We start from the raw sequence: 27,123 nt of genomic DNA, 5'->3' as shown, positions 1-27,123 counted from the left end.
GCTTGCTTTTTTTTTTTCATGGAGGAGGCATCCTCACCTTTGTAAGGTGACTGAGACCATTCCCCCCACAACACACACACACACACACACACACACACACACACACACACACTTAGGACTTGGAGGTTTCCTTACCCAGGCCAGAGAGAAGAAGACCTGTGGTCATTTCTCTCCACATCTGCAGAAGGTCTGCTGCAGTGGGCCACGCCCCTGGGGAGTGGGGCTGCCAACCTGCACCTCAAAGTTGCGTTTCCTTCTCTGCTTCTGTTGCCTCTTCTCAGGGCCCCAGGGGACAGGAAGGCGAAGATCAGCACATAGGTTTTCCCTGGGTTTATTAAGCTGGCAATAGTTTTTCTCTGCCAGCACAGACCCATTTTAGAAGGCGAGGACTCGGCATTGTGTGTGAGTAGAAGCCCGTCATGAAGTGGTTCACTGTTTGCACGTTGCGACCTGCCAGGGCAGGGCTCTGGGGTCCCATTCAGAGGGATGTTAGCGCAGCCCAGTGCAGCCCAGGTTGTCCATACACCGCCTTCAGGAGACCTCCCAACCCTCCATTGTTCCCTCCACGCACATCACCAGGTGCGTCGCCCGGGTGCTCCTCTGCTGGCCCTGGAAACTTTATAGCCCGCATTTACTGTTCATTATTGTTGCCAGAGTACATCTTATGTGATGCCTGTTCAGCGGGAAAATGACGTTCCCCCTCTTCTCCATGGAGTTACTTCATGTAGTACTGCTCTTGGCTGGGGACGGGGGACAGTCCTCTTTAGGAAAGCCTTTGTGGAGGATGGAAGGACACGGAGGCCTTGCTCACCTTTGCAGGCGGTGGTTTGGGAAGGAAAGGCTGAGGGCAGCCAGGGCCACTCGCTGGTCCATTTTAGAAGTTGAAACTGAAACTTCTGGGTATTTACCCAGCCAAGTCACCTGGCTGAGGAATGGTTCAGGAGGGTCATGTGACGGGAGTCAAGGCGAACACAAAAGAATCCATTTATTATCCTGGCAGGAAATTTGTTCTTTTGGATTCTGTAGCTGCAGACATAATGATTTCATTTCCTTCAGTGAAGGGAGATTAATGGCCCTTACCCCTGGGCCTGTGTGGACTGCCCTCAGCCTTCCTTCATTTCCCTAAGTGTTGTCAACTCCCGTATGCCTGCCTTCCCGTGGGGTCAGAGGGCATGTGCCGGTTCACGCTGATTAACAGAACATGGCCTTCCCCGTGGAAGGCTCCAGGATACCCGGAGGTGACCCAGGTTAAAACATACACATCATGGAAAAACACATCCCAGACAGGCTATTCGTGGGAGTCCCCCAAGAGTTTCCAACACGAGCAGGGCGAGGCTTGGTTCCCCTCCTGCTTCAGAGATGACTGCTCGTCTCGTGACTGGAGAAGTGTGCTAGGGCACCGACTCCCCAGGAGACTGCTTGCGCTCGGATGGCGCTGCCCCTGGCCCATTCGTGGTGCCATTTGGCCATTTGGAGCAAGGTGCCTAACCTCACGGAACCGGTCTCCTCGTCAGCAAGTGCTCAGATGACATCTACTTTCCTGGGCCTTGGAGAGGATTAAATGAGATCGGTGCCAAAGTGCTTTCAAACCCAGGTCCTGTCCAGGAATGGTGGCCACTCACGGCCCTTCCGGACTCCTGGTGGCTGCAGGAAGGACATATCTGGTGTCGAATCAGCCTTGTTTAAAGGATATGAGAAAGTGGGTGGGAGAAGGTGGGTGGATTGAGCCTGTTGGTCTGCCCTAGCTGAGGAGCTCAAGAAGGAGGCAGGAGGAGGAAACCAGAGGGTCCTCGGCCGGGGTGCCCCTCCTGGGAGAGTCACTGGGTGAGCCGAGGTGGCCATTTGCAGCTGACTCCAGTGTTTCGTTTGAGTGAAGCAGATACCCTACGTGGGGAGTCAGATTCCACATCTGGATAAGGATCGGTGAGTGTGGTGTTAAAGTCAGGCTTAAGCCATTTTCGCACTGTGGCCTTTAGCCGTGGTGTGCCCCGATGCCCTGCCTGGGGCCAGGCCCTGGCTTGTGCGGCGCCGTGGCTCCCGCCCACTGAGCCTGCTCATCACTGGTGCTTAATGCCTCTTTGCTCATCATACCTTTAACTCCATAGAGATGCAGGGCGATTTATTTGGGGAAATAGTTGTATTTCCTCAGTTTCCCATCTGTGTCTCCACTCCCTCCCAGCCACACGTATCTAATGGAGAGTAATGAGTTTCTTATGCTTTGCATGAAGAGATGTCAGATTAAATATCATGAAATGAAACTGAGTTAAGCTGACAGAGCTGTTGAATACAGGACTGTGTGACCGGGACGAGGGCTGTTCCCTGGGGGCCTGAGGAATGGGGGAAGCTCTCAGCAGAGGTGAGTTTTGGGGTGGTCTTCCTGGAGGCAAGGGTTATCTCGATTCAGCATTACTAAAAATACGTTAAATATGGATAACAGCAATTTTAATAAACATTTTACTTTTAATATGTTTATAGTGTTGTTAATTATCTCTCTAAGTGGAGAAAATAGAAATTGTAGCACATTGAACAAAGATTGCTGATTAGGATAATAAAATGGAAATTTTAATCAAGACGATAACTTGAAGTCAAAGGGGGTTTTCTCCTAGGCTGCTGGAGCTTTCATCTTTATTAAACACCCCATTTATCATCACCACTCCATTCATCGTGAGCATTAGATTAATATTGACAATTTAAAATAGAAATAACTTTTTCTTGCCATTATGGCGCTGATTTGATAATGGCGCCGGAGACTTTGAGGGAGCCATCACCAGCTGTCGCTTCCCTCCCCTGCTGTAGTCGGCTGCCGCTCTCCAAGCCAAGCCTCCAGCCACCAGCCGCCCGGCAGCGAGGGCTTCTCCTGCCAGCAAGGTCCTCGGTGACATGCAGGCCACTAGCGCTCCCGTGTTCTTCCCTGAGAAAGAAGACCTCTGATGGCCTGAGGTGGTCTCTTCATTGTGAAAGTGTGCCGCCCAGAAGTCATAGCCTCTGCTTCCCTGTGCCCACAGAACAGCCACAGGTGCTCCGCAGGGAAGGGGGACTGGGTGGATTGTGCCCAGTGCGAGAGATATTCACTGAGTCCCGGCCAGGTACTGGGAGGCGCCCCAAAGGCCGGACAGCCCTGCGCATGGAGACCACACCTGCGCCTAAGGCGGGAGGCCCGAGTTCCAGATGAACAACTTGGACAGGTGCATCCCAGAGATTTAAGTGGAGGTTCTTAAAGTGGGGTGCCCAGGCCACCAGCATCACTGTGCACACCAGTGGTAGAAGTCCATGCTCCTGACCAGTGGTTCTTTGACTTCAAAAGAATCATCTGGGGGGGGGGGGGCTTGTCCAAACCTATTGCTGCTCCCTTACCTTGAGCCTCTGACTGGAGTAGCTTTTGGGTGGAATCCAAAAAATTGCTTCTTGAACCAGGTGATACTGATGACCGCGCTTTGCGAACCACTGATGTGGACACAGGAAGGACTGCTAAGATGACCAGGAAGACCTGATGGAGAAGGGTCTTTTAGCTTGTGTAGGAGAAGTGGGCCTCCCCACGTAAAGACAAGAAGTCCCCTGGAAGGTGAAGTGGCCAGGGTCAGAAGGAGGAGGTTTGGAGGGCAGCTGGCCCAGGGGAGATGTCTGGCTTCAGAGCCCCTGCGACTGGCATGGACAGGACCAGCAGGTGAACCTGCGAGTTGGACAGGGGAGCTCCGTCTTTGTCTCTGGAGAGGGGTGAGTGCACAGGGGCAGCTGTTGCTGCCCCCGTGAGAATGCGGAGGGACCCTGAGGGCAGAGTGAGGGGATCAGGGCTTAGAAGCCGTTCAGAGCAGCTGGACAGCTCTCTCTGGAGGTACAGCCCAGCCCACACCACAGACACCTGTGCTCCAGGGCCATCGCCCCACGCCTACTCTTTGGGTTGATTGAGTTTCCCACAGTGCTGTCTTTGCTGGGCAGGGGAGGGGAAGGCGATGGACGGGGGTGTGAGTCCCAGAGCTCTGCTCCACAAGCCGCCTGCTGTGGGGAGAAGGACCACCTTGGGAAGAGGATTGCCCCTGCCTCGTGCTAGGTCTGCTGGGCCCAGCTGTGGGGGTCACCCAGCAGCAGGGGTCCCTCAGCTGTGGCGAGAGGCTGCCCCTCACGGTGCTCTGGGGCGCTGGGGGCGGGGGACGAGGTCATTGACGCCTGCATGGCGCTTCTTCCTCTTTGGAGCCGCTTCATTCTTTCACCTTCCTCAGGCCTCTAGGGCTTCTTAAATGTGCTCCATTGCTTCTTAAAAGGCCTCTTTCTTCTCCTTGATCATAAAATTGCCAGGAACAATGGCTGTCATTTAAAACTGGCAGCATTAAAGCTCCTTCCCACCAGTTACTGCCATGTCATCGCTGTTCCACATCAAAGCGGCTCGGAGCTCCCTGGAGAGGAGAGAGAGGAGGGCCCGGCCACAGGCCTCCCCAGTGCAGGGGGTGAGCCAGCCTGCGGGCTGAGACCTTCTCTGAGTAAGAAGGGTGTCCTCCACATTGGCCCCTGGGGAGACGGCCCTGCTCTGGAGCTTGAGAGAGATGAGGTTGGGGGCCTAGAGGGATGGGGACCCCTCAGTCTTCTTGAGTATCCTCTGGGCTTGCCCTCACAGACTGCTCTCAGCCAGGGCTGGGAAACGGGGGAGCATGGAGCAGGAAGGGGAGCATGTCCCGGGCATGGAGGTGAGAAGGGGTCATGGGGCCTGGGAGCTGATTAGGAGTCTTGGTGCCAGCCATTCATGCTGGCCCCAGAGGGCTTTGGGACTGTGCCTGAGCAAGGAAGGGCAGGCTGAATTCTGTGCCCACATAAGCTGCAGGGATTCCTGCTTTGCTGTCTAATGGGGCTAGGGGGTCATAATCCACCCTACTCCCCCTTCCCTGGGGAGCACCTGTGGCTGCTCTGGGGGCATAGGGAAGGCCAGACAGTCTCCCCATAGAGCAGGGTCAGCTGCATCAGACACCCTGGGCTGATGTGTCCAGGGCCAGGAGGGCGATTGCCCCCTTTCCCTTGCGGACAGCCCCGCAGAAGCAGCTGGAAGGGAAATTGCATCACAATAGAAGGATGGGCCTTGACCTCCACCCCATCAGGAACTGCCTTTCTCCTCTCTTCCCTGTTGGATCATTGCCCTGTTTCCTCCTGGGCTGAAGGTCTGAGTGTATTTGGGAAGGAAGGTGCTTGTTCTGTGTCTCTCCAGGGTTTGGCTGGGTCCGGCCAAGAAAGAAAGGGAGACTGGGCCCCCGGGGTGGACAGCCCTTGTGTGGTGGGAAGAACCCTAGCTGCAGGGACCCTGCCAAGCAGTTGTCCTCACGGCCCCTTCATGCAATGCCACCTTCTCAGTGATGGGTTTCCCAGGGCGTTAGGTCTCTGGAGAGACTCCTTTCGGGGCCCTCCTTGGGGTCTCCTCCGCTGTCCAATCTTCACAGCCTTTTCCCCATGGGGCCCTAGTCTTGTGCATTCCAGCTCTTCCTGGCACTCCCCCTCCTTCCTCTCCCCGCCACCCCTTTTTCTTCCCTTTCATTCTGCCCCCTCACCCTCCACTCTCTTCCATCCCCCCTACCTCTTCCTCCTGTGACTTTGCTTCTGGAATCCCCCTCTTCTGACAGCAGGCCCCCCTTCCTGGTGGATGTCCACCTTGAACTCGATACCTATGTGCATGGCAGGGCTCATGTGGGTGTCTTCGCTTCTGCACTCTTGTTCCTTGGGCTACTGCCAGTTCGTTGTGGGTTCATGCTCATTGTCCTCGTGCTCTGCCCCATGGGCCCTGTGGTCACTCTTCAGGGCCTGAGAAGGGAGAGTTTTGTTTCAGATCTGAGGTTTGTTCACATGTTGTCTTACAAAAGAAGGTATAAATATTAAACCCCCTTGTTACATTTTATGAATTATGTTGGCTGAAAATCCTATAATGGTGCAAAATCTTGAAAAAAAAAAAACCCAACAACAACCTGTAACCTTATTTAGCATTTTGTAGTTATGTCCATGCTCAGAGCCAAGCTATCGTCCTTTGCCAGGCTCTGGAGATCTGACGTGCGTCCGTGGACCTGAGGACGAGCCCAGGATCTTCATGCATCCTTCTTTGCTCGCTGCCTGCTTGGAAACTCTGGCCCAAGGTGGATTTTCAGTAGAACCCCAGGACTATCGGGTCTGTCCAAGTTCAGATTATGTGCCCCGCCCTCATCCTGTGCAGGCGCTGTGCACTTAACCACCCTGCGGGTGTTTTCCTACCTGTTCTAAGCGGTCACCACAGGACTGTGCACTGCCATCTGCTGCCATCCACCACGCCTCTCACCGCTGTCCTCCTCAATGGTCCCCTCCTTTCAGCCGCCCGCCCCTCTGGCAGTCTGCCCAGGCCCTAAGTCTGCAGCCACAACAGCCCCTGACACTCCCCCCCTGGCAAGCAGCATTCTCACAGACGGCTCTGTTAAATCTGGATGGGTTCCGAAGATGGTATTTGATTTCTGCAGCCCTCTTGTGCCAAGACCATATGGGGCTACAAGGAGAGAAGGGCAGAGGGTCAGGCACTTACTCCTCCACCCCCACCCTCCCCTGTATTTCCTTTGGGCACCCTTTTCATGGTATTTTATTAAATCCTTTGTGGCGAAGTGATGGGATTTTGAAGAGGATTTTTATAGGCGTATCCAACTGCAGCAGAAAGCATCAGTCTCACCAGGAGGAGAGCTGAAGCCCTAAAAAGCCGCGAAAGTAACATTTAGAGAGGGTGAAGCTGCTCTCCTTGGAGACGTTGGGTGCAGGTGTCCATGTGTGCAGTAATGTGGAGTCAGGGAGAGAGACAGACAGACACACAGATATACCCGAGCACCCTGATGATTGACTTGTGTTGTAGGAAGAATGACTGGCTCTGTTTCAACAGTGGGTCACAGACATGGAGTGAGGGACAGGGACAAGGAAAATCAGCATTGGCTGGGGTCAGGATATCCCCACCGTCCCCCTTGCTGCCTGCCAACTGCGGTGACAAAGGGGAGCTGCTTTCCCACCTTGAGCCTCATGTCCCCATCCATAAAGTCAAGTCGGACGGGCAGATGATGTCACTGGCAACTCTGACTTTCTGTGATCATCACATCTGAAGACCAGGAAGAGAGTGGAGTCGGGGGGAGAGAGAGAGGAGACAAAGCCAAGGAGTGGGAGAGAAAGAAGCAGAATAGAAGGTGAAAACAGAAGTGGGGGCAGACATGAAAGAAAAGCGAAGAGAGAGCCAGGTGAGCCTGCCCCGGGAGCTGGTGCTGTCAGAGGGAGACAGAGGAGGGTGGCAGGTGGCAGGCTGGAACAGCCACTGTGCACTTGTCTCCTCTGTGACGTGCGGCCCCCGCCCTGCTGGGTCAGCCCGTGGGGAGGACACCCCAGTTCGTGTGTTGCCTGTGGGCAGCCTCTCAGAGTGTATCTGGAAAGGAAGAGAAAGGGCAGACACATTTTGGGGATAAAACCAACAGATTTTAGTGAAGGCTGTGGGAGAGAGGGCAGAGGAGTTGTCAGAGATGGTGTCCAGGTTTCTGGCTTTTACAGCCAGTGGATGGTAGTGCCACTTGCCGAAATGGGAAGGGATGGAGGACTGCCACGTTTGGGGTACCGGACACGGATATGTAGCTCTGGGGCTCAGAGGAGAGGTCTGTGGTTGGGGTGGAGTTGGAGAGTTGGTAGCCGCGGCATACAGGTGGGGGACCCCCACCAGAAGCACGTGGCCCAACAGTATTCCTGGCCTGTTCTCATAGGCGTGGGGAAAAGAGTAGGCTCTGGGCCCCACCACCCAGAACTAAAGCGGAGGTGGGATATACGAGTCATGGTTCCACGCAGGAGCGACATCACAGCTCTGTGAAGTGCGTTCTCCTCGACCAGGCCCAGAGCCCATCCATCACAGAGTCCTTCCCACGGGCCCATACTGTGGATGTGCAAGCAGCCACGCGTGTGCCTCTCCTGCCCTGGAGGTTAGCCCAAGGCTTCTGTGCAAAAAAAAATGGTGCTTGTCTTGCTGCAAGCTCCAAGATGATGTCGGGCCGGGGGCGGGGGTGGCTGGCTGGGGCCCTGGGCGCGTGACGGGTCTGGGTTATTGGGAGTCATCGTATGCTAGGAGCATCCAGGAGGTGCTCAGCGAGTGTGTGTGGAATGAGCCAAAGTCTAGAGGAGTCGGCGTCTGCAGCCTCTGTGGGGGTGCCTGCTGACCTAGGCGACTAAGCTGAGCTGAGCCGAGCCTGGGAAGGGCCGAGCGAAGGAGGAGACTCCCTGAAAGGTGATCCGTGTCCTCATCTTGATCCTCTAATGTCTCCGTCTGGATTAAGGCCGGTCCGCCGTGACCCCTGCCTCATGGTTCCCACTCCGCCAGGAATTGCTTTTACTGCGCTGCACTTTGGCCACTGAGGGGCTTCCCGCGGGCGGCCCCGGGAGACTCTCCGTGCTTTTACTGGGAGCGTGTCGTGGGCAGCATTCGCTGCGTTTCACGGTGTCCTCTGTGAGCACCCAGGGGAGGCATTTGCTTCAGGCTTCCGTATCAGGAACGGCTGGGCTTTTCTGAGCAATCATTCAGTTTATGTCCTGTGGACCCCGTGACCCGGGTAACTGATCAGGGTTTCCTCATCCAGTGACCGTTAGAAAATCCAGCTCCGAGTGTGTGGCTTGGCCGTAGAAAATGAGTTGTTTTAGCCTCACTCTGGGCTCCAAATTATGCTTTATTTTTGGGTTTTTTTTTTCTTACCTGTGTTTCTTTAAAGGCTTTTTATTGCTTTTCTTCTTATAAAACAAATATAGATGCTCTATCGAAAGTTAAGAAAATATAGAAAAGTGTAAGGAGAAAACAAAGTCATTTATAACCCTGACCCCTCCTTGTGGCAATCTGTTAAATGTTGTGTTTCACTTACCTGTGACTTTCCTAGACATGCATGAGCACACAACACATAGGTGTGGGCACACACGCACACACATGCACAGTATTCAGACATTTTCACCACATTATATATAGTGTCTGGTAGCTTATAAAATAACAACATATATTTTTTTACATGGTTGCTTAGATATCTCACAGTATTTTACATAATTCTTGTAAGACCTACCTTACATCTTCTAGAACAGAGTGGGTTATAAATAAAATAAAATGTAAGATTTCAGGCAGAGACTTCCAGCATGCTTTGGAACCCAGAGTGAGGCAAGGCCTGCAGCCAAAACCTAGACAAGGTCCAGGGGGGCTGCCCAGAAACTAGGGGCTCTGGATTGGGGTGAGAGACATGCACCCCTGGGGTGGAGTTGCCCTGACGGGCTTGCTGCAGGTCCTCGAGGGGATTTTGAACACACTGGAAGAAGTTCAAAGGTGCCCATTGGATGCCACAGTCAGATGGGAAGAAACTTACCTGTTGAACCTGTAGACAGAACATTGGGGCAACTAGGAAGTGTTAGAAGAGGGGGGAATGTGTAGCTTCTGAATGACAACCTGCCACTCATCTGAGCAGAGATATTAGAAGTCACCTTAGAGCACCAAGCTGACTCCTGGTTACAGATCGGTCTGTGACCTGATTGAGTATATGAACTGTCATGGGAATGATAGTTTAGAAATCTCTCCTGATAGGGGCGCCTGGGTGGTGCAGTCAGTTAAGTGTCTGATTCTTGGTTTTGGCTCAGGTCGTGATCTCATGGTTATGAGATCGAGCCCCTAGTCGGGCTCTGTGCTAGGTGTGGAGCCTGCTTGGGATTCTCTTTCCCTCTCCCTCTGCCCGTCCCGCTCATGCTCTCTCGCCTTCTAAAATAAATAAATAAATGAATGAATAAATCTTAAAAAATAAAAGAAATATTCCTGATATATTTTTCTGTATCTATAGGCTTGTTTATTTCCCTGCAGTCCTTCCACCGAGGGGGAAACATACTGCACAGTAGGGAGAAAGGAAGCTGGGAGGTAGAGAAGTTTCTGCTCCGTTGTCCTAACTCATGTTATTGAGCCCAGACCCAGTAGCATGCACTCTTCTCAGTGTTTTACGGGTATTTGCCATTCGGTCCACAAAGTGGCTCTATGAGATGGTAGTATTGGGATTATGCCCATTTTATAGATGACACAAGAGTGAAAGAGAGGAGTCCAGTAACTTATTCTAGATCATGTAGCTACTAATGGATGGAGCTAAGATCCAAAGTCAAGTGGCCTGACCACAGACAGCAGCCTTAATTGACGAGGGTCTAGGAGCCACTCAGGAATACAAATAAGGAAACCCTTCTGGTTCCTGGAGGGAGACAAAAAGAGAAAGCGGCAAGGGGGAGCTGAGTACCAGTGCCCCGGAGCCCCACTTTGGATGGGGGAAGGTGGGGGGTTGCCATTGGCTTGGAGACCCACAGACAGGTTTGGGGGAGTGGGGCCAGGCCTGTAGTGTGGCTGCATCAGGAGCGGGAGGCACCCTGGGCAGGCGAGCGTGAGCCTGGTGAGCCGGGGGATTCCGCCTCCCCTCAGAGGGCAGGCCTGGCCCTCAGGGTGGGTGGGGACAGGAGCAGATGGCCGTACCCCATGAGGATAGCTCAACTTCCCTGAACCCCACTCCAGCTCAGTCCTAACTGAGAGGTGCTGCTGTAAGTTAAATATACCATAGTTTTGAACACTTGGTATGAAAAAAAGGAATAAAATATCTTAGTAATTTTTATATTGAGTACATGCTTAACTGGCACTATTTTGGTCGTATTGGGATAAATAAATTGTTAACATTAATTTTGCTCTTTTATTGGTCATAATATGATTACTGAAAAACTTGAAATTATATATATGACTTGCATTATATTTCTGTTGGACAGCACTGGTTTAGACAAGAAGGAAGGTAAAAAAAAAGGTTTTACTTTTTGCACATCTCACTGAAGGATGTGAATTTCTGCTGTGTAAAATGAATCTCAAGAAGGAAGTGTGGGAATTGAGACCCTCCCAAGTGACTGGGCAGGGGGTTGTGGTAAGGGCCTGATGCCGGGAAGGCAAGGGAAGCTGGGCGAGCCAGCCCCAGGAGGGCAGTGCCCGGTGAGCTCCGCTGGGGCAGGCTCCCGGGAGAGCCCGGGCTGCTCCTTGCCCAGCCTGAGGCTCAGAGTTTCCTCTCGTGCCTGGCCCCTCTGTCTGCTCCCCCCAGGCATGCGCTCTCCCTCTTCCGTCAGAGTGTTCTCCCTCCCTCCGAGTTCCTCCTTCCTTCCAGCTTGGCTTCCACTTGGCCGAGGCTCCTCCTAGCTGCTCAGCCTGGCAGGTCTTACTTCGTCGTCCGATGCAGGCATTCTGGTTGGCAGGTCAGCTTACCAGCTGGCTATGTCATGGCCACTCACTGGCTGAGGGTGTCGGTCCCGGGCTTGGTGCTGGCCTTTGATCTACTCAGTGGCTTCTTCTGTTTAGATGCCAGCTTGGCGTGTGCCCCTGAGCAGAGGGCAAGGAAGTTGGGCCCGATGGCACTAGATAAGGGGGGGGTGGTTAATTGTGCAAACAGAAACAAAACTGGCAGTGTCCATCCCAGCACCATGCTGAGGGGTGGTGCTTGTCCCAAGCACCTGTTCAGAAGTGATGCCTGGTACATCCCTAGGGTGGAGGCGAAGGCAGAGCCTCCTGGAGCCTGATACTGTGAAGTATTTAATTCTTTTTTTTTTTTTTAAGATTTATTTATTTATTTATTTATTTGAGAGAGAGAGCATGCATACACATGCATGTGTATACAATGGCAGGGGGAGGGTTGGGGTAAAGGGAGAGAGAGAATCCTCCAGCAGACTCCCTGCTAAGCATGGAGGAATGGGGGGGTATGAGGGGAGGGGCCAGGGTAGACCCCCGGACCCGGAGATCATGACCCGAACTGAAAACAAGAGTTGAGTGCCCAGCCGATTGAGCCACCCAGGTGCCCTAAATATTTAATTCTGTCAGCAACTGCCTGTACCTGTTGGGTAATGTGACTCTCCATGTAGCTTGTCTATAGGGAGAGAGAGTGTGCTGGTGAGCCGATATAGGTTTTCTAGTTACCTGGATGGGTGCTCATTTGATTTGAAAGCCACGCATTGGCATCTTGGTTATACATCATTCTTTGTGAATGTTGTTAGCAAAAATTACTGCAGTTGTGGGTCTGACCTGGTCTGGGATGATTTCATGAAAGACGATACCAATTTGGCAGGCTTTCTGGAAGCCATCCAGGGGGCCTTGGCTTATTCCATCCCCCCACCTAACTCTCCCAGAACTGCTTGGGGCTGACAACTTTCTCTTGCAAGCATTATGGTCCCATCAACATTATTGTCATTATTGTCAATGCCAGCATATCACCGTAGGTTGGGGCGATATGCCCTCCTTGCTTGGGGCCCAGAAGCCTGTCCTGCTATCATCCCAAGTGCTCATTTGGTTCTCTAATTGGTCAGAATCAAGGGCAATGCTTCGAGTGTGTTTATGTGAGCACTCAAAGTGGCACATGGGAGGGCATTTGGGGCTCCCACAGTCGAGTAATTAAACAGGGAGAATGTATCTGATGTCCAGGTAATTAAGGCTGAACATCTGCTAACTATGAAGTTTCATTGATGGCTGGTGCTGTTAGGCACGGAAGTGATGGTGTGTTTGCACTCAACATGGCAAGGGGTGATTTAAAATCTGTTCCCATCAGCAGCCCACAGAGCAGCCCCAACATAAGGAGCCTGGAGCTTACGTAACCTGACCCAAAAACCACTTCCAGGAAAGGGCACGGGAAAGCTTCTCTACTTTGGAAAGGCTGCTAGAAATAACAGCAGGAAATGACAGACAGAGGCACAAGAAAGTCCCCTTGAGAGCTGGTCGAGTCCAACCATCTGACGGTTGAGGCAACGACACAGCACAGAGAGGGCGAGTGACCAGAGTCAGCGACGGGGCTGGAGCCGGGACCAGCCAGCCCGTCTCCAGCCAGGACTCGCCCCCAGCTGGTCCCCAAAGACCAGCCTGCAGACCCTTCAGAAGCACTGCGCCGTCCCCACTGGAGCGTGGGAATCCAAGTCTTCCCCACCTGCACAGTCACATGAGCTGAGACCCATGGGGGAAGGGGAGGAGGAATTCAGGGAGGTTTCACCTCTGGTTTAGAGGGCTTTTTCTTCCTCTCGCCCACTTCCTTGGGGCAGGAAAATACCCTGAACATCTCCTGACTTCTTGTGCCCTCTTTCTGGTCAGCGTCTCTTAGCTAACTGTTTTAGGTGCTGACCCAGGGACATGTGGTACAGTGTTTTCTCTCCTTCCTCCCGCTCTAGTTAATTCTCCTCCTTAGGCCTCACTGGGCAGCCATCAAATGATGGTTGCCAAGTAGAGAAAATTCTTCTCGAACACAGCCTTGGGGTGGTGGTTATCAGAAGGTGTAAAGGAAACTCATTTGGGCAGCACCTCCCACCCCAATCATCCTGCTCGAAGTTAACTTGGGGAGTGGCAGGAGCTTCCAGCCTGTTCTAGCTCTGATCACGATGTGTGGCTGGTCTGTGCCCTGATCTGGGTCTGGTGGTCCCAGGCTTCAGGGCCTGTCCCAGGGTGCTGCTCCGTGAAGCCCGATGCCTCCAAACCCCTGGCTGAGATCCCCACCCTCACCCCTCTCTTCTGCTGGAGCCTGCAGCAGCCAGTAATAGGATTCATGGAATCTTCCTTCTGAGCCTCAAGACCTTGTCTTCTGTCCCTGTGGAGCCTGCCAGCTGCACCATTAGGACTTTGAATTTCCCTACGCAAGAGCAATCCCTCATTCAATTAACAGGCATTTATTTGCAAATTTTCTCCTTTTTTACAATAATGATTTATATCATAAAATTCCCGAGTTCATTTTTTGGTGATCCCTCCTCCAGTCTGTCCAGATGCATACAAATTTAATGTTCGTATTTTCCTTGCTCCACATCATCTCTGTAATTTTCATTTTTTGATCGCTTTGTCATTGCCATCAAGTGGCTCTGTAATATTTAACCACTCCCCTGTTTCATGAAATTGGGATAAGAATGTCTGTATTTAGCTTTCCTTCGTAGGGCTTTTTCTTTCTTCTGGTAAAGTCTGAGGAGTGGATTGTTTCTGAATATCTTTAAAGCTGTTCAAAGTCCAGAGTTGCAACACACGCACATGTAAGTGACCATAATTCAGCTCTAACAAAACAGCAAGGGCAGAAATACACACACACACACACACACACACACACACACACACACACGGTAAGGGGCACAGGCTCTGCTGACCTCTCAGCCCACCTCTCTCCTATAAGCCTCCCATTCTTGAAATCTCTCCCCACACCCTCATTAAAGATTCTGGTGTTAAAGATGCGTGGTTTTTGTGTTCTCTGGCACCTAAGTGTATACCAACTGCTTCCTCTGGCACCCAGCCAAAGAAAGGGGCCATCTGTTTCTGGGCTGCTTGGAGACATGGAAAGATGACATGGTGGTCTCCAGCATGGTGCCTTCCTGGGGGTTTCTCAAGGACAGTTTTGACCATAGGGACCTCCAAACCTAACCCCAGCATAAGAAACAGCTCCACTTAATGCATTCCAAAAAGCTTACTTGGTGCTGTCGCTGTGAGTGACACTAGAGCCTGTCAGCAGTCGTCACACCCACCACGCTCCCCGGCTCACCCCGGATTTAATAGGATGAAAGCAGTACTTCGGGGCTCACTGTTTAATCTGCATGCGTGCGTTTGCTGCCTGTTTTACTTGTTGTGTTTCCCCAGGAAGCGGCTGGTGATTGCCTGGGTGTACCAGACGTGGTGAGGAGGGCAGAGCGTGAAGAATGGGGCACATGGGAGGAAATCAGTGGACTGGAGTGCCAGGAGGAGAGCAGGGCTGGGTTTGTGGGTGTAGGAATTGTGAATGGAGTGGGGAGTGGGTCTGGGGGGAATATATACACGCAGAACCACATTGGGGTCCGGAGTAGCAGGGGGTGATTCTGGACCAGGAAAAAGAAGACAATGAAGTAGAAAGTTGATCGTGTCATTCTAGAGTTGGTGAGGGCCAGGGCGCTTGAGTAGAAAGCCGTCAAGTGCATGGGATGTGGCTGAGATCAGCAGCGAAGGGGGTGGAAAGAGTGACTTCGGCAAGGCAGCTTCCTGACATGGTGGGATGGGAGCCACGTCAGCGGGGACAAGGAGGCAGTGCACCTCTACGTATAGAACATTGACCTGAGTTTCAGCAGTCCAAGTTAGAGGGCCAGCTTACAGGAGGCAACAGATCGCAGAATGAAGGAGCCATGCCAGGTTCCAGAAAAGGAAGCTGTCCTGGAAAGAAGGTATGTGGAAGAGTCAGGGAATGGATGGGGCGTGGGGGTGAGGGACAGGGAGAGACAGGAAGAGAACACCCCCCGGAGGTGGGAAAGATGTGTTCAGCACTGTTGGGCTAAAAGAATGACTCGTGCGTGATGTGGTGGTGGTCCCTGGCCTTCCTCTCAATATCTGCCTAAAGTATTCACTTTGGAGGGGTGACGAGGAGCCCTCCGAAATACTTAGCAGCCTCCCAGCCAGGCCTAGGATAGGGGCTCTGCTCTACAGGGAGTCCTTAGAACGTCCGTGTCGGTCTCACTGCTGCCCCTCACGCGGTCCATTCTGAGTCTCAGATACCGCTGACCGTCCTGGGTGAGGGCGGGACGCGCTGGGAAGCAAGACAGCATAGGGCTTGCCCAGGGCCTTCCCTGCCTGCCGGGAGCATGGGGTCCAGCGCAAAGGGTGGTGGGCTCAGTGGCAACACCACCTGGGTGTCTAGCACAGGAGTGGATGTCCCGGAGAAGCACCTGGCTCTCTGGGGAAGGAGCGACTGAGCAGGTTTGTAGTTGGGGTCAGCAGAGGGGGAGATGGAGCAGTTTGAGTTGGACCCAAAGAGGTCAGAGGTATGTATCCCATGGATTTCCTCAGTCTGTCTCTCTGGAGCCCTTAAATAGACTTTCGCCTGTCTTAACCACAGTTTTCCCCCAGGGATACTGGCTTGTTTGGTCGTAGATTTCTGGACAGGCTGTTATTCTTCCTTTGGCTTAAATCTTTTAAGTTAAAAAAAAAATAGATACCCAATTAGAATAAAACTTTAATTAAATCGAAACACCAATTAAAACATATCATCAATTAAAATAGAACACTGATTAAAGTGCCCCCAACCACAGCAGCCAATTTGGTCTGGTGGCCTGGCAGCACCAGCCTTGGCCACGGAGTGGCTGGAGGGTCAGCTGGACAGGCTGCTGCAGATCTTGGGGTTTGGGGATCAAGAAACTGAAGGCTGGCTTGGGGCCCTGGGAGCAGGACATCTCTCTTGCTGAGTTGCTCAGTTCTGTGGCACAGTCGGTAACCCTCTTGTTCCTCCTCCTGGAGGCAAAGGGGCTCCCAGAGGGTACAAGCTGGCAGAGGCTGTCCTCCTGGGGCCCAGAGTAGGACGGTCTGCAGGACACACTCAGGACTTTGCATGCACCACACCTGACAGAGTCACTTGGCCTCAAAATCACACGGACATTTGTGGGTGCTGTGTTCCTTCCACTTAGGATGGAACTTGGGGCTGTCCTTGGTGGTATGGCTGTGAGAACCGCTGTGTGTGTGTGTGTGTGTGTGTGTGTGTGTTCACTACAAGGTACCCTGGACATCCGCTGGAGTGGGTCCTAGGCTCCCCTGATCTGGAAGACCTGGCAGTCATGGCTTCATGTCACCTGGGCCCTCCTACCTGTCTTCCCTCATCTCTCACCATGCCTGCGTGTAAAAGGCCCTCTATTCCGCCACTCCTGTCTCCCAGCTAACTGGTAAACTGCTGGAAGTAATAAGATGTTTCTGTAAAGCTGTCCCTGGCCACCCAGTCCCCACGGCCCACTTAGACATGTCTTCTTGCTGCTCCTCTAAGTCTGTATGTTGGCCTCGATGGATCTGTTTCCCATCCCGTTGCAATTACTGATACACACAGCCATCTCAATTCCTTTGTAGAAGTCATGGTATCAGTTAAAAATAGCCTGAAGTTGCATCTTTCTTGTGTAGTTGACCGGGTTTTTTTTTTAAGGGTAGTGGTTGACCTTTGCTTATCTTTTTATCCATGACTTTTTATAATTACTCTTCAACTTTTAAACTTGAAGAATTTTATATTTCACTCTTCTAAGGAAGAGTTCTGTTTTGACAGGAACAAAGTGTCAGTGTGTGAAAGAGCCCCTTCTGTCTCTGTCCAGCATTCCCTGCCTGCGGAGGCTGGGACCACCGGGCCATAACCTGGACCCCCGCTTACCTGATGTAAGCTCACTTCAAGAGCAGGCGAGTTCTTAGGTGAAAATCAATATGACCTCATGTGCGCTAGTCTTTTAAACCCAGGGCTCTTAAGTGCCAGCTAGCACCACCAGGAACAAAAGAAGGAAGAAATTAGGTAAAAGGAGAATCAATATTTGTGTTGGGTTTTTAAAGACTTAACAGTCTTTTACTGTATTTGGTTCCGGGGAATAGTGGCTATTATTCCTGAGCTCCTGGAACAAGGCTGGGGAAAGAAACTCAGCATTTTGAATTTCCTCTTTCACCTCAGGGCCTGGAAATAGAACAGGTGTGGCACGCCCTGCCAAGCATTGTTCCTTCTCTCTAACGTTGTTATCTTCTTACCCAGCTTCGTATTTAATGCGGAGACCAGGAAAAGCAGACCCGCTGTGTGTCATTCGTCCTCTGCCCAGACTGTGTCCCTTGTCCCAACCACCTCCTGCATAAAACGGAGAATAACAGTGGGCAACACGGTTGGGTTCCTTTTCACAGCCTGGAGTTAGTGTTCATTCAGGGGGAGGGTGGCAGGCAGGTGGGGCCGGGGGGCAGGCCGGGGGACATCACAGTGCCTCCGCTGTTGTCAGCATGAAGGCTGTCTCATTGGGAAAACACTTCAGGAACGGGGCGCATTCTGTCCTCTGTTCTGCTAAGAACAGCAGAGATGGTGGCTCAGGGGCAACCCCTGCCCCAGCATTGGGCCTGTGTATGTTTATTCGCTCCTCTACCCTCTTCTGAGACCCTCTGTTAGTTGCTTTTGTGTGAGGTGCTGTCCACCTGCTTTCCTTTAATCGCCTGTTCCGTGGCTTCTGAACTGTGCTTGGCAATCCCAGTGTCAGGAGAAGGCTCCGGAAGACCTGGGCCCCTGTTCTCAGCTGTCAGGAAGGGCTTCTTGACTTCAGAAAACGGGCTGGCTGTTTTCTTCCCTCAGCTCACTGGCTGGCCTTTCCTCCGTTTGTTGGGATACATTTGCACACGCACTGCCGGTTCCTCTCATTCTAGTTTGCTCCCCCTCCCTCCCTCCGCCGCCCCACCCGCTCTTTCTCTGATGGCTGTATTTCTCGATGGAGCCATAGCTCAGAGGAAAAAAGAAATCAGTGGACTCGAAGGAGAGATATTACTTATTCTACCTCCCCCAAATCTGCTCTTTCTCCTTACTTTTCATAAGAACCAAAGCAGTAGGTGGGGGACCGTCTCACCGTGGCGGAGAAAACGAGGGAGCAGTAGAAGGCACCCGGAGGTGATGTGTCAGGAGGAAACAGTTGTTCATTTCTTCGGTGCGGCAGATGTCTTGGGAACGCCCATTCACTGCCAGCTAGGCTGGCTGTGGTGGACGTGAAGACAAACCCTGCCCCCCCACCCCCCACCGGCCTGTCCTTGCTGGACTCCCAGTTGTTGCCCAGGGCAATGTAGTGTATGTGGGGTCCTGCACGGGCCTCCCAGAGGTCAGAGACTTTTGACACATTTTGTCAGAAGAGTTTCTGCAGTTTTCCTCAGATTCTTAAAGAGGTTCAAGAACTAAGATTTTAAATTTCTTGACCATGGTGTATGGTAAAAAAATTCCTATCTTGATCTGTCTCACACCCCTGTGTATGTATGTCTGTGTGTATGTATGCATGCATGAATGTGTGTGTGTGTGTGTGTCTGTGTGTGACTTTGTGTGTGTGTTTTCTGGGTATATCTCTATCTACATCTATATCTCATCTCTGAAATGAAAGTTCTCCAAACATGCAAAGCAATATGGCATTTTCTTTTTTTAAAAAAATTCTTTTATTGAGGTGTAATTGACATGTAACATCACATTGGTTTCAGGTGTGCAACATAATGATTCGCTATTTGTGTAAATTGTGAAATGGTCCCCACGGTAAATCTGCCGGTCATCCATGGTCACCGCAGTTACCATCTGTCATCATTCACAGTTACCAGGATTTACTCTCTTGGCGCCATTCGAGTATTCTCTACAATAGGACGGACTCTCGCCGCCATGCTGTACCTTATGTCCCCGTGACTTACTTATGTTATAAATGGAAATTTGTGCTCCCGAGCCCTGCATCCCTTTCTCCCACTCCCCCACCCCCTTCCCCTCTGGCAACCACCATTCTGTTCTCTGTATCTATGATTTTTGTTTTGTGTTGTTTGTTCATTTGTTCTGTCTCTTAAATTCCACATGTAAGTGAAATCATATGGTATTTGTCTTTCTCAGATTTATTTTGCTTAGCCTGATTCCATCGAAGTCCTTCCATGTTGTTACAAATGGCAAGATTTTATTCATTTTATGGCTGAGTAGTATTTGTGTGTGTGTGTGTGTGTGTGTGCGCATGTGCGCGTGCGTGCACCATATCTTCTTTATTCATTCAACGGACACAGACTGTTTCCATATCTTGGCTATTGTAAATCATCCTGTGATGAACATAAAGGGACAGATACCGTTTCAAATTACTATTTTAATTTTCTGCAGATAAATACACAGAAGTGAAATGGCTGGATCATATGGTAGTTCTATTTTTAACTTTTTGAAGAACTTTTATACTATTTTCCGTAGTGGCTGCACCAGCTTGGATTCCCACCAACAGTACATGAGGGTTTCTTTTTCTCCACATCCTTGCCGACACTTGTTGTTTCTTGTATTGTTGATTGTAGCCATTCTGACAGGTGTGAGGTGGTATCTCATTGTGGTTTTGGTTCGCATTTCCCTGATGATTGGAGATGTTGAGCATCTCTTCACGTGTCTGTTGGCTATCTGGATGTCTTCTTTGGAGAAATGTCTGTTCCTGTTTCTGCCCATTTTTAATTGGATTGTTTGTTTTTCTGCTATTGTTTTAGAAGTTATTATATATTTTGGATATTAACTTCTCATTGGATATATGATTTGCAAATATATGCTCCCTTTTAGTTGGTTGTGTTTTCATTTGTTGATGGTTTCCTTTGCTGTGGTCTAGTTTCATTCTGTTGCATATAGCTGTCCAGTTTTCTCAACACCATTTACTGAAAACACTGTCCTTTCCCCACTGTATATTTTTGCCTCCCTTTTTTGGTAATTTCATTGACCATATATGTATGGGTTTATTTCTGGATTTTTTATTCTGTTCTATTGATCAGTGTCTGTTCTATTGCCAATACCATACTGTTTTGACTATTGTCACCTTGTGATATAATTTGAAATTAGGAAGCATGATGCCTCCGATTTGTTCTTCTGTTTCATGATTGCTTTGGCTTTTGTGGTGCCATACACATGTGAGGATGTGTATTCTTTTTCTGGTAAAAATATTGTTGGAATTTTGATAGGGGTTGCATTGAATCTGTAGATTGTTTTGGGTAATACAGACATTTTAACAATATCAGTTCTAATCCATGAGCATGGGATATCTTTCCAATTATTTGTGTCTTCTTCATATTTCTTTTATCAGTGACTTACAGTTTTTAGCATACAGGTCTTTCACCTCCTTGGTTAAAGTTATTTGTAGGTATTTTATTATTTTTGGTACAATTGTAAATGGGGTATTTTCTTAATTTCTCTTTCTGGTAGTTCATTGTTAGTGTGTAGAAACACAGCCAATTTTTGTGTATTGATTTTGTACCCTGCCACTTTACTGAATTTATGTTAGTTTTTTTTAAATTAAATTAAATTTTTTAATAGCCGTTATTTCTCATTTCTCTCTTTTTATTTTGTTATGTTAGTCACCATACAGTACTTCATTAGTTTTTGATGTAGTGTTGCATGTTTCATTGTTTGCGTGTAACACCCAGTGCTCATTGCAATACATGCCCTCCTTAATACCCATCACCATGTTAACCTATCCCCCCCACCCCCTCCCTTCTGAAACCCTCGGTTTGTTTCCCGGAGTCCATAGTCTATCATGGTTTGTCTCCCCCTCTGATTCCCCCCCCCTTCATTTTCCCCTTCCTTCTCCTGTTGTCCTCCATGCTATTCCTTATGTTCCACATGTAAGTGAAACCATCTGATAATTGTCTTTCTCTGCTTGATGTATTTCACTTAGCATAATCCCCTCCGGTTCCATCCATGTAGATGCAAATAGTGGATAATCGTTCTTTCTGATGGCTGAGTAATATTCCATTGTATATATGGACCACATCTTCTTTATCCCTTTGTCTGTTGAAGGGCATCTCGGCTCCTTCCACAGTTTGGCTATTGTGGACATTGTCACTATGAACATTGGGGTGCATGTGCCCCTTCTTTTCACTACGTCTGTGTCTATTTACCCCAAAGATATTTATTATTCTAATAGTTTTTTGGGGGGGAGTCTTTAGGGTTTTCAGTATATAAAATCATATCATCTGCAAATAGTGACAGTCTTACTTCTTCATTTCCAGTTGGATGCCTTTTTTCTCTTTCCTTGCCTAATTGCACCATTAAGGACTTCCAGTACAATGTACCATTGAATTAAAGTGGTGAGAGTGAGCATCTTTGTCTTGTTCCTGAACTTAGAGGAAAAGCTTCCAGCTTTTCAACATTTAATATGATGTTATAAGCTGTGGGCTTATCATATATGATCTTTATTATGTGTTGAGGCACATTCCCTCTATATTCACTTTGTTAAGAGTTTTTACTGTAAATGGATGTTGCATTTCATAGAATGCTTTTTCTGAATCGACTGAGATAATCATATGATTTCTATTCTTCATTTTGTTAGTATGATGTATCACATTGACTGATTTGCAGATGCTGAACCATCCTTGCATCCACAAGTAAATCCCACTTGATCATGGCGTATGAGCCTTTTAATGTATTGTTGCATTTGGTTTGCTTTATATTTTGTTGACGATTTTTGCATCTATGTTCATCAGGGATATCGGCTGTCAATTTTCTCTTTTGTAATGTCTTTATCTTGGTATTAAGGTAATGTGGCCTCATAAAATGAGTTTGGAAGCATTCCATACTCTTTGATGTTCTGGAAGAGTTTGAGAAGGATAGATACTAAATTTTTTAATGTTTGGTAAAACTCACCAGTGAAGCCATCTGGTTCTGGACTTTCTGCCATTATTTTTTTCAAATAAGTTTTCTGCTTCTGTCTTTCTTCTCCTTCTGGGACCTCTATAATGTGAATGTTATTCTGCTTGACATTGTCCATAGGTTCCTTAAGCTATCTTCACTTTAAAATTTTTTTTTTCTTTTTCTGCTCTGTTTTGGTGAGTTCCCTTGCCCTGTCTTCCAGCTTGCTGATCAGTTCTTCTGCTTCATCCAGTCTGTTATTGAACCCTCTAGTGTATTTTTCAGTTCCATTGTTGTATTCTTCTGGACTTCTGTTTGGTGCTTTCTTATATTTTCTATCTCTTCGTTGAAGTTCTCATTGTGTTCATTCATTCTTCTCCTGAGTTCAGCAAGCATCTTCATAACCATTGCTTTGAATTCTTTTGGGGTAGATTACTTATCTCTGTATCATCAAAGTCCATTTGTGAGGTTTTATCTTGTTCTTCTGTTTGGCACATATTCCTCTGTTCCTTCATTTTTCTTGACTGTGTTTATTTCCATGTGTTAGGCGAAACAGTACTCTCCCAGTCTTGAAGCAGTGGCCTTGTGTAGGTGATGAACCTTATTGTTCAACTTTCCCCTAGATCTTGGTTGTCTCCTGAACCTTTGTAATTGTTTAAACAACTTGATTTATTCTTAATATAACCCCATTGTTGAGGGTGTGCCAAGGCATGTCAGCGTTCCAAAGGGAGAGATCTCATTTAGCACTTAGTTTCAGGTTGATTGGCAGTGAGACACTCAGGAAGCAGCTTTTAAATTATGCAAATATATATAGTCCTGTAGGGCTGTAACCATAATCCCTGTGGGCCTCTAGACCAGGAGACCTGGAGGTGGCCCCCAGGTGACAGTTATAAAAATTGGGGCTCCAGACAAGGGCATAATCTTCTTTCTGGGAGGTACTCTTGACCTGTAGCAAGGTCACAGGAGTGTGCAGGAACAGTATCTCCTTGCTTGCATTCCCTAAGACTGTGTGGCAAACCCAACGCCTGTCCCTCAGACTGAAGCTCTAGGACAGGTTAAATGGGCCTTTTCCACAGGAAGACTGATGGTGCATTTCCATCTGCTCTCTGTGCCGTGTCCTGAGGGTGGTGGCCTGCCAAGAACTGTCTTTCCAATTGTTACAGTCCTGTGGAGCCCAGGAATGCAAGCCCCCTTGGCCACCAGGGCCAAGTGATCAAGGGACACCCCCCATGTGGATTGCATGTGCCCACTGCCTTTACTGAAGCAGCTGGAGAACGTATGGGGTGGCGCACACTTGCCAGCTTTGGCAAGGCAGTTGGGAAAATGCCGTGTCTGTGCACCCACTGGCTTTAGCAGGAGAGAAGTGTGCCTTGTCTGCACGGGCCTGTGGGTTTTCGCAAGGGAGCAGGAGAATGCCGCACAGCTCACACGCACTGGCTTCAGCCAGGGCTTGGGGGACCACCACAAGTCCTCGCTTCTGCCAGCCTTAGCAAGGCAGCAGGAGGGTGCCACGTCCGCGTGTGCCCACCTGTGTTAACAGGGTCGGTGGACAGCACAACAGCAGCATCCACCAGCACCTCTGTCTCCATAGAGAGTCCCAGCTATCCACTTCCCCTCCAGCCAATCCCCCCAGATTAGCAAATGAATCTCTTTCACATATAGTCTGGGTGTTTCTCAAACTGCCACTTTTGCGCTGGGTCCCCGCAATGTAGTATTTTCTGTTTTATTCTTCTTAATTCTATTATGTGCTATCCTATTTTATTTCATTAAGAAATACTGATTGCAACCCACGGAATTGATTTTGTGACTCAGTAATGAGTCACAACCTGCACTTTGGAAAACACTGATCTAAAGGAAAAATGTTAAGAATCACTGATCTGGGAACTCTCAAACATCACTAGTGGGAATGTAAATTAGCACATTCTTAATGAAGGCCTTTTGGCAAAATCTATCAAATTTACAAATACATACACCCATTGACCCCGATGTTCCATTTCTAGGAATTTATCTTGCAGATATACTTGTGCAAAATGATGTTCAAGATAATTCTTTGCTCTATTGTTTATAATAGCAAAAGATTGGAAACAACCCAAATGTCCATCATAGGGGACTGGTTGAATAACTAATGGAACATCCACACAATGGAATAATACTCTGCAGCTGTTAAAAAAAAAAAAAAAAGCCAAAAAGGATGCTCTCAATGACCTGAGTTGGAAAGATTGCCAAGATTTATTAAGTCAAACTAGCAAGATGCAAAACAGAGTATTTAATATGTTACCTTTTGAATAAAAAAGGGGGTAATTAGACTTTATATTCACACCTGCTTGTATTGGATTAAACCATATGAAATCACATTTTTAAAGTTCAGAATGATTGAATATTGGCAATTTCACATGGCTCCGTGTAATAATGCATACACGAAGGATAAGCTAAGAAACGGAGTTATCTGGAGAAGGGTGGGACCTTCTCACTGGGGCTTGTTAAAATAAGAAATCTTTGAGGTGCTTAATGAGAAAGAAACGGGGATCAGTCTGAGCTAGGACAGAACCAGGGGCAGCAGCATATCCTAGTGGAGGGTGAGCAGAGGCCTCCTGCCCCTGTCCTCACACTGAGTCCCAGGCAACACCAGCCCCAGACAGTGGGCAAGAGGCTGGGACAGGGTGGACCAGCTGCTGAGAAATACCTCTCTCTCTCTCCCCGATCCTCCCCTTTCTAGATATTTTGAGTGGATGGTATGTTGAGAACAAGTTAGAAATTTAACTTTTGCAGAATTTTAAATTTTGAATGCAATTGCATGTGGCAAAGAAAGTGTCAAAGTTCAGAAAAAAAAGAAGTAAAAACTAGTGAATCACTGAAGTACTAATTAGTAAAAGTTTATTGTGCACACGTGAAAAAGACAGTTTGCGAACGGGGAGCACTCAGACCAACATGGAATGAGACTTGGATATAATATTGTTATGAAGTAGTATGAAAGCAGAGCTATTCTTCACGGTGATTGGTTAGAATATTAGAATTTTCTTAAATGGAAGTGAATTGTTTACTGGTTACATCATATCAACTTGGGGGAACAATTTAAGTTTCACTTAGATTTTCAGAGGCTTTAGTAGGAAGTGGCTCAGGTTGACTTAGCCTCACTTGTCTTGCAAAATAAGCTAAATCAGGCTTTGCTTGTGTGACTAAAATGGTGGTTTTGTCTGCTCAGGGGATTTTCAAGGCGGGTCTCCATTTGTGTTTGATTTTAACAAAAACATCACCCAAGGAGTGTCAGTCACTGGAGGCTGGACCAAGTGGGCTTTTTACTTCTCAGGGCTGGGCTGGAAAGGGCCAAGGACTTAGAAAAGCTGCCCACAGGGAGGGACCGCTTCTCTTATGCCCAGTACCTGCTGCCTTCTGCCCAGTGTGATGGTCAAGCTCTGGAAGGTTCCTAAGGTCCTAGGGTCATCTGGGCAGGTGTCTTGAGTTGGCCGTTGCTGAGCTGAGAGTGGATAGAGTTGGAGCATGATCTGTTCATTCCAAAGCTCATGCTGATTTTTTTCAGGTTTCCAGGACCAAGGAGGATCCTTGGGCAGCTGGCAAGGTATTCTTCTAGGTCTTTATAAGGCACTTCAGTACCATGGGGAGCTGGGTCTTAGGGCGGCAGACTTGCAAATTTGTTTTCATCGGCATGTGGAGGGAAGACCCATCTCTACAGGGCAGAGTCACACACTTTAGGCTCCCAGAGACTCATATGTGGACCCAGCCCTGGGTATTGTTACCCTGGGAGCAGGACTTCCAAGGGGGGCAGACACCCAAACTCTCTGGCAAGGACGTCCTGTCCCTCGGGCAACTCCAAAGGGGCAGAAAACCTCCCTTTGGCAGGCAGGAATCTGAGCCATGCAGGCCAGTCTGGGGCTATGGAACACCAGCACCAATATATCACTGAATACCTGGGGACTTAGCCCTTCCACTGAGAATGGGAGAGGAGCAAGCGGGAGCTGGGCAGGGGTCAGGTAGGAAGCTGCCGCAGGAGCTCCAGGAGCACCCCGAGGTCCCAGGCTGGAAAAAGCAGGTAGGCGAAAGGGAGTGAGAGGCGCCAGTGGCCTTGAGAAGGGGAAGGCAACAAGCTTCAGAAGCTGACTCTGTTTCAAGGGTAAGAAGACAGACACCACATGACTCTGGCCCCAAGCCCGGTGTTGGGAAGTGTCATGGAAAGGTGCTTAATTCGTTCAGAGTTGGCCATTCAGATTTGACTTGGTGGTGGGAATGGAGAGTCCCCCTATCTCCCTGGGCTGCGATTTCCTGACCCTGGTAGTTAATCTCGACCTTGGAACTGGGTTCAAGATTTTGGTCAAAAGTTCAGAGAAGCAAAAGATGGTGACTCACTCAGATGAAGGAATGGGTGAACTGCTCTAAGAGGGAGCACAGAGGAAGTAGATGGCCAAAGACCGAATCTTGGGGAATGCTTGACTGGGGAGTGCCGTGCCGTGTCACGCCTTACTGGGTCCTGTGCTGGCAGTGAGGAGAGAAGGCTGAGGGGACAGTAGGCTGGTCTCCTGGGGCATCTAAGGGAAATGCTGTGGGCATCGCGTGCTGGAGTCCCCTTTCCAGGGGCTCTGGTACCAACAGTCCCTTCTGCCTGTAGTGGAAATGGAGCTGGGGGCACTGGGGGAGAATTGGAACCAGTAGAATGTGTACCCTGAGGACCATTAGCAAAGACCTCATCTCTAAAGGTAAAATTCAGGGAGATTTGAAGGAGGAGTTCTGCTGCAACCAGGGGAGAAGATGAGGGTTAGGTGAGGCATTGATCGATGAGTCGAGGTTTAACAAAAAGATACCAAATCATACTTAAGTGCTTATCTTTCTTTGCCTCTTGTTCTTAAATTATGTATCAGATTTTAAAATGTGGACATGATTAATGCTACTTAGGATCTCTGCCTTGGCTGTTTTAACAAAGAGTTATATTTTAACTTAAAGAGCATAACTGAGAGGAGACTCTTATCATTTTTTATCAATTAATCACCCGCATGAAGCTCAGCTGTTTGGACCC

Source organism: Ursus arctos, unplaced genomic scaffold (assembly GCF_023065955.2).
Source record: "Ursus arctos isolate Adak ecotype North America unplaced genomic scaffold, UrsArc2.0 scaffold_20, whole genome shotgun sequence".
Classification (NCBI taxonomy): domain Eukaryota; kingdom Metazoa; phylum Chordata; class Mammalia; order Carnivora; family Ursidae; genus Ursus; species Ursus arctos.
Note: the sequence above shows the minus strand (reverse complement) of the source record.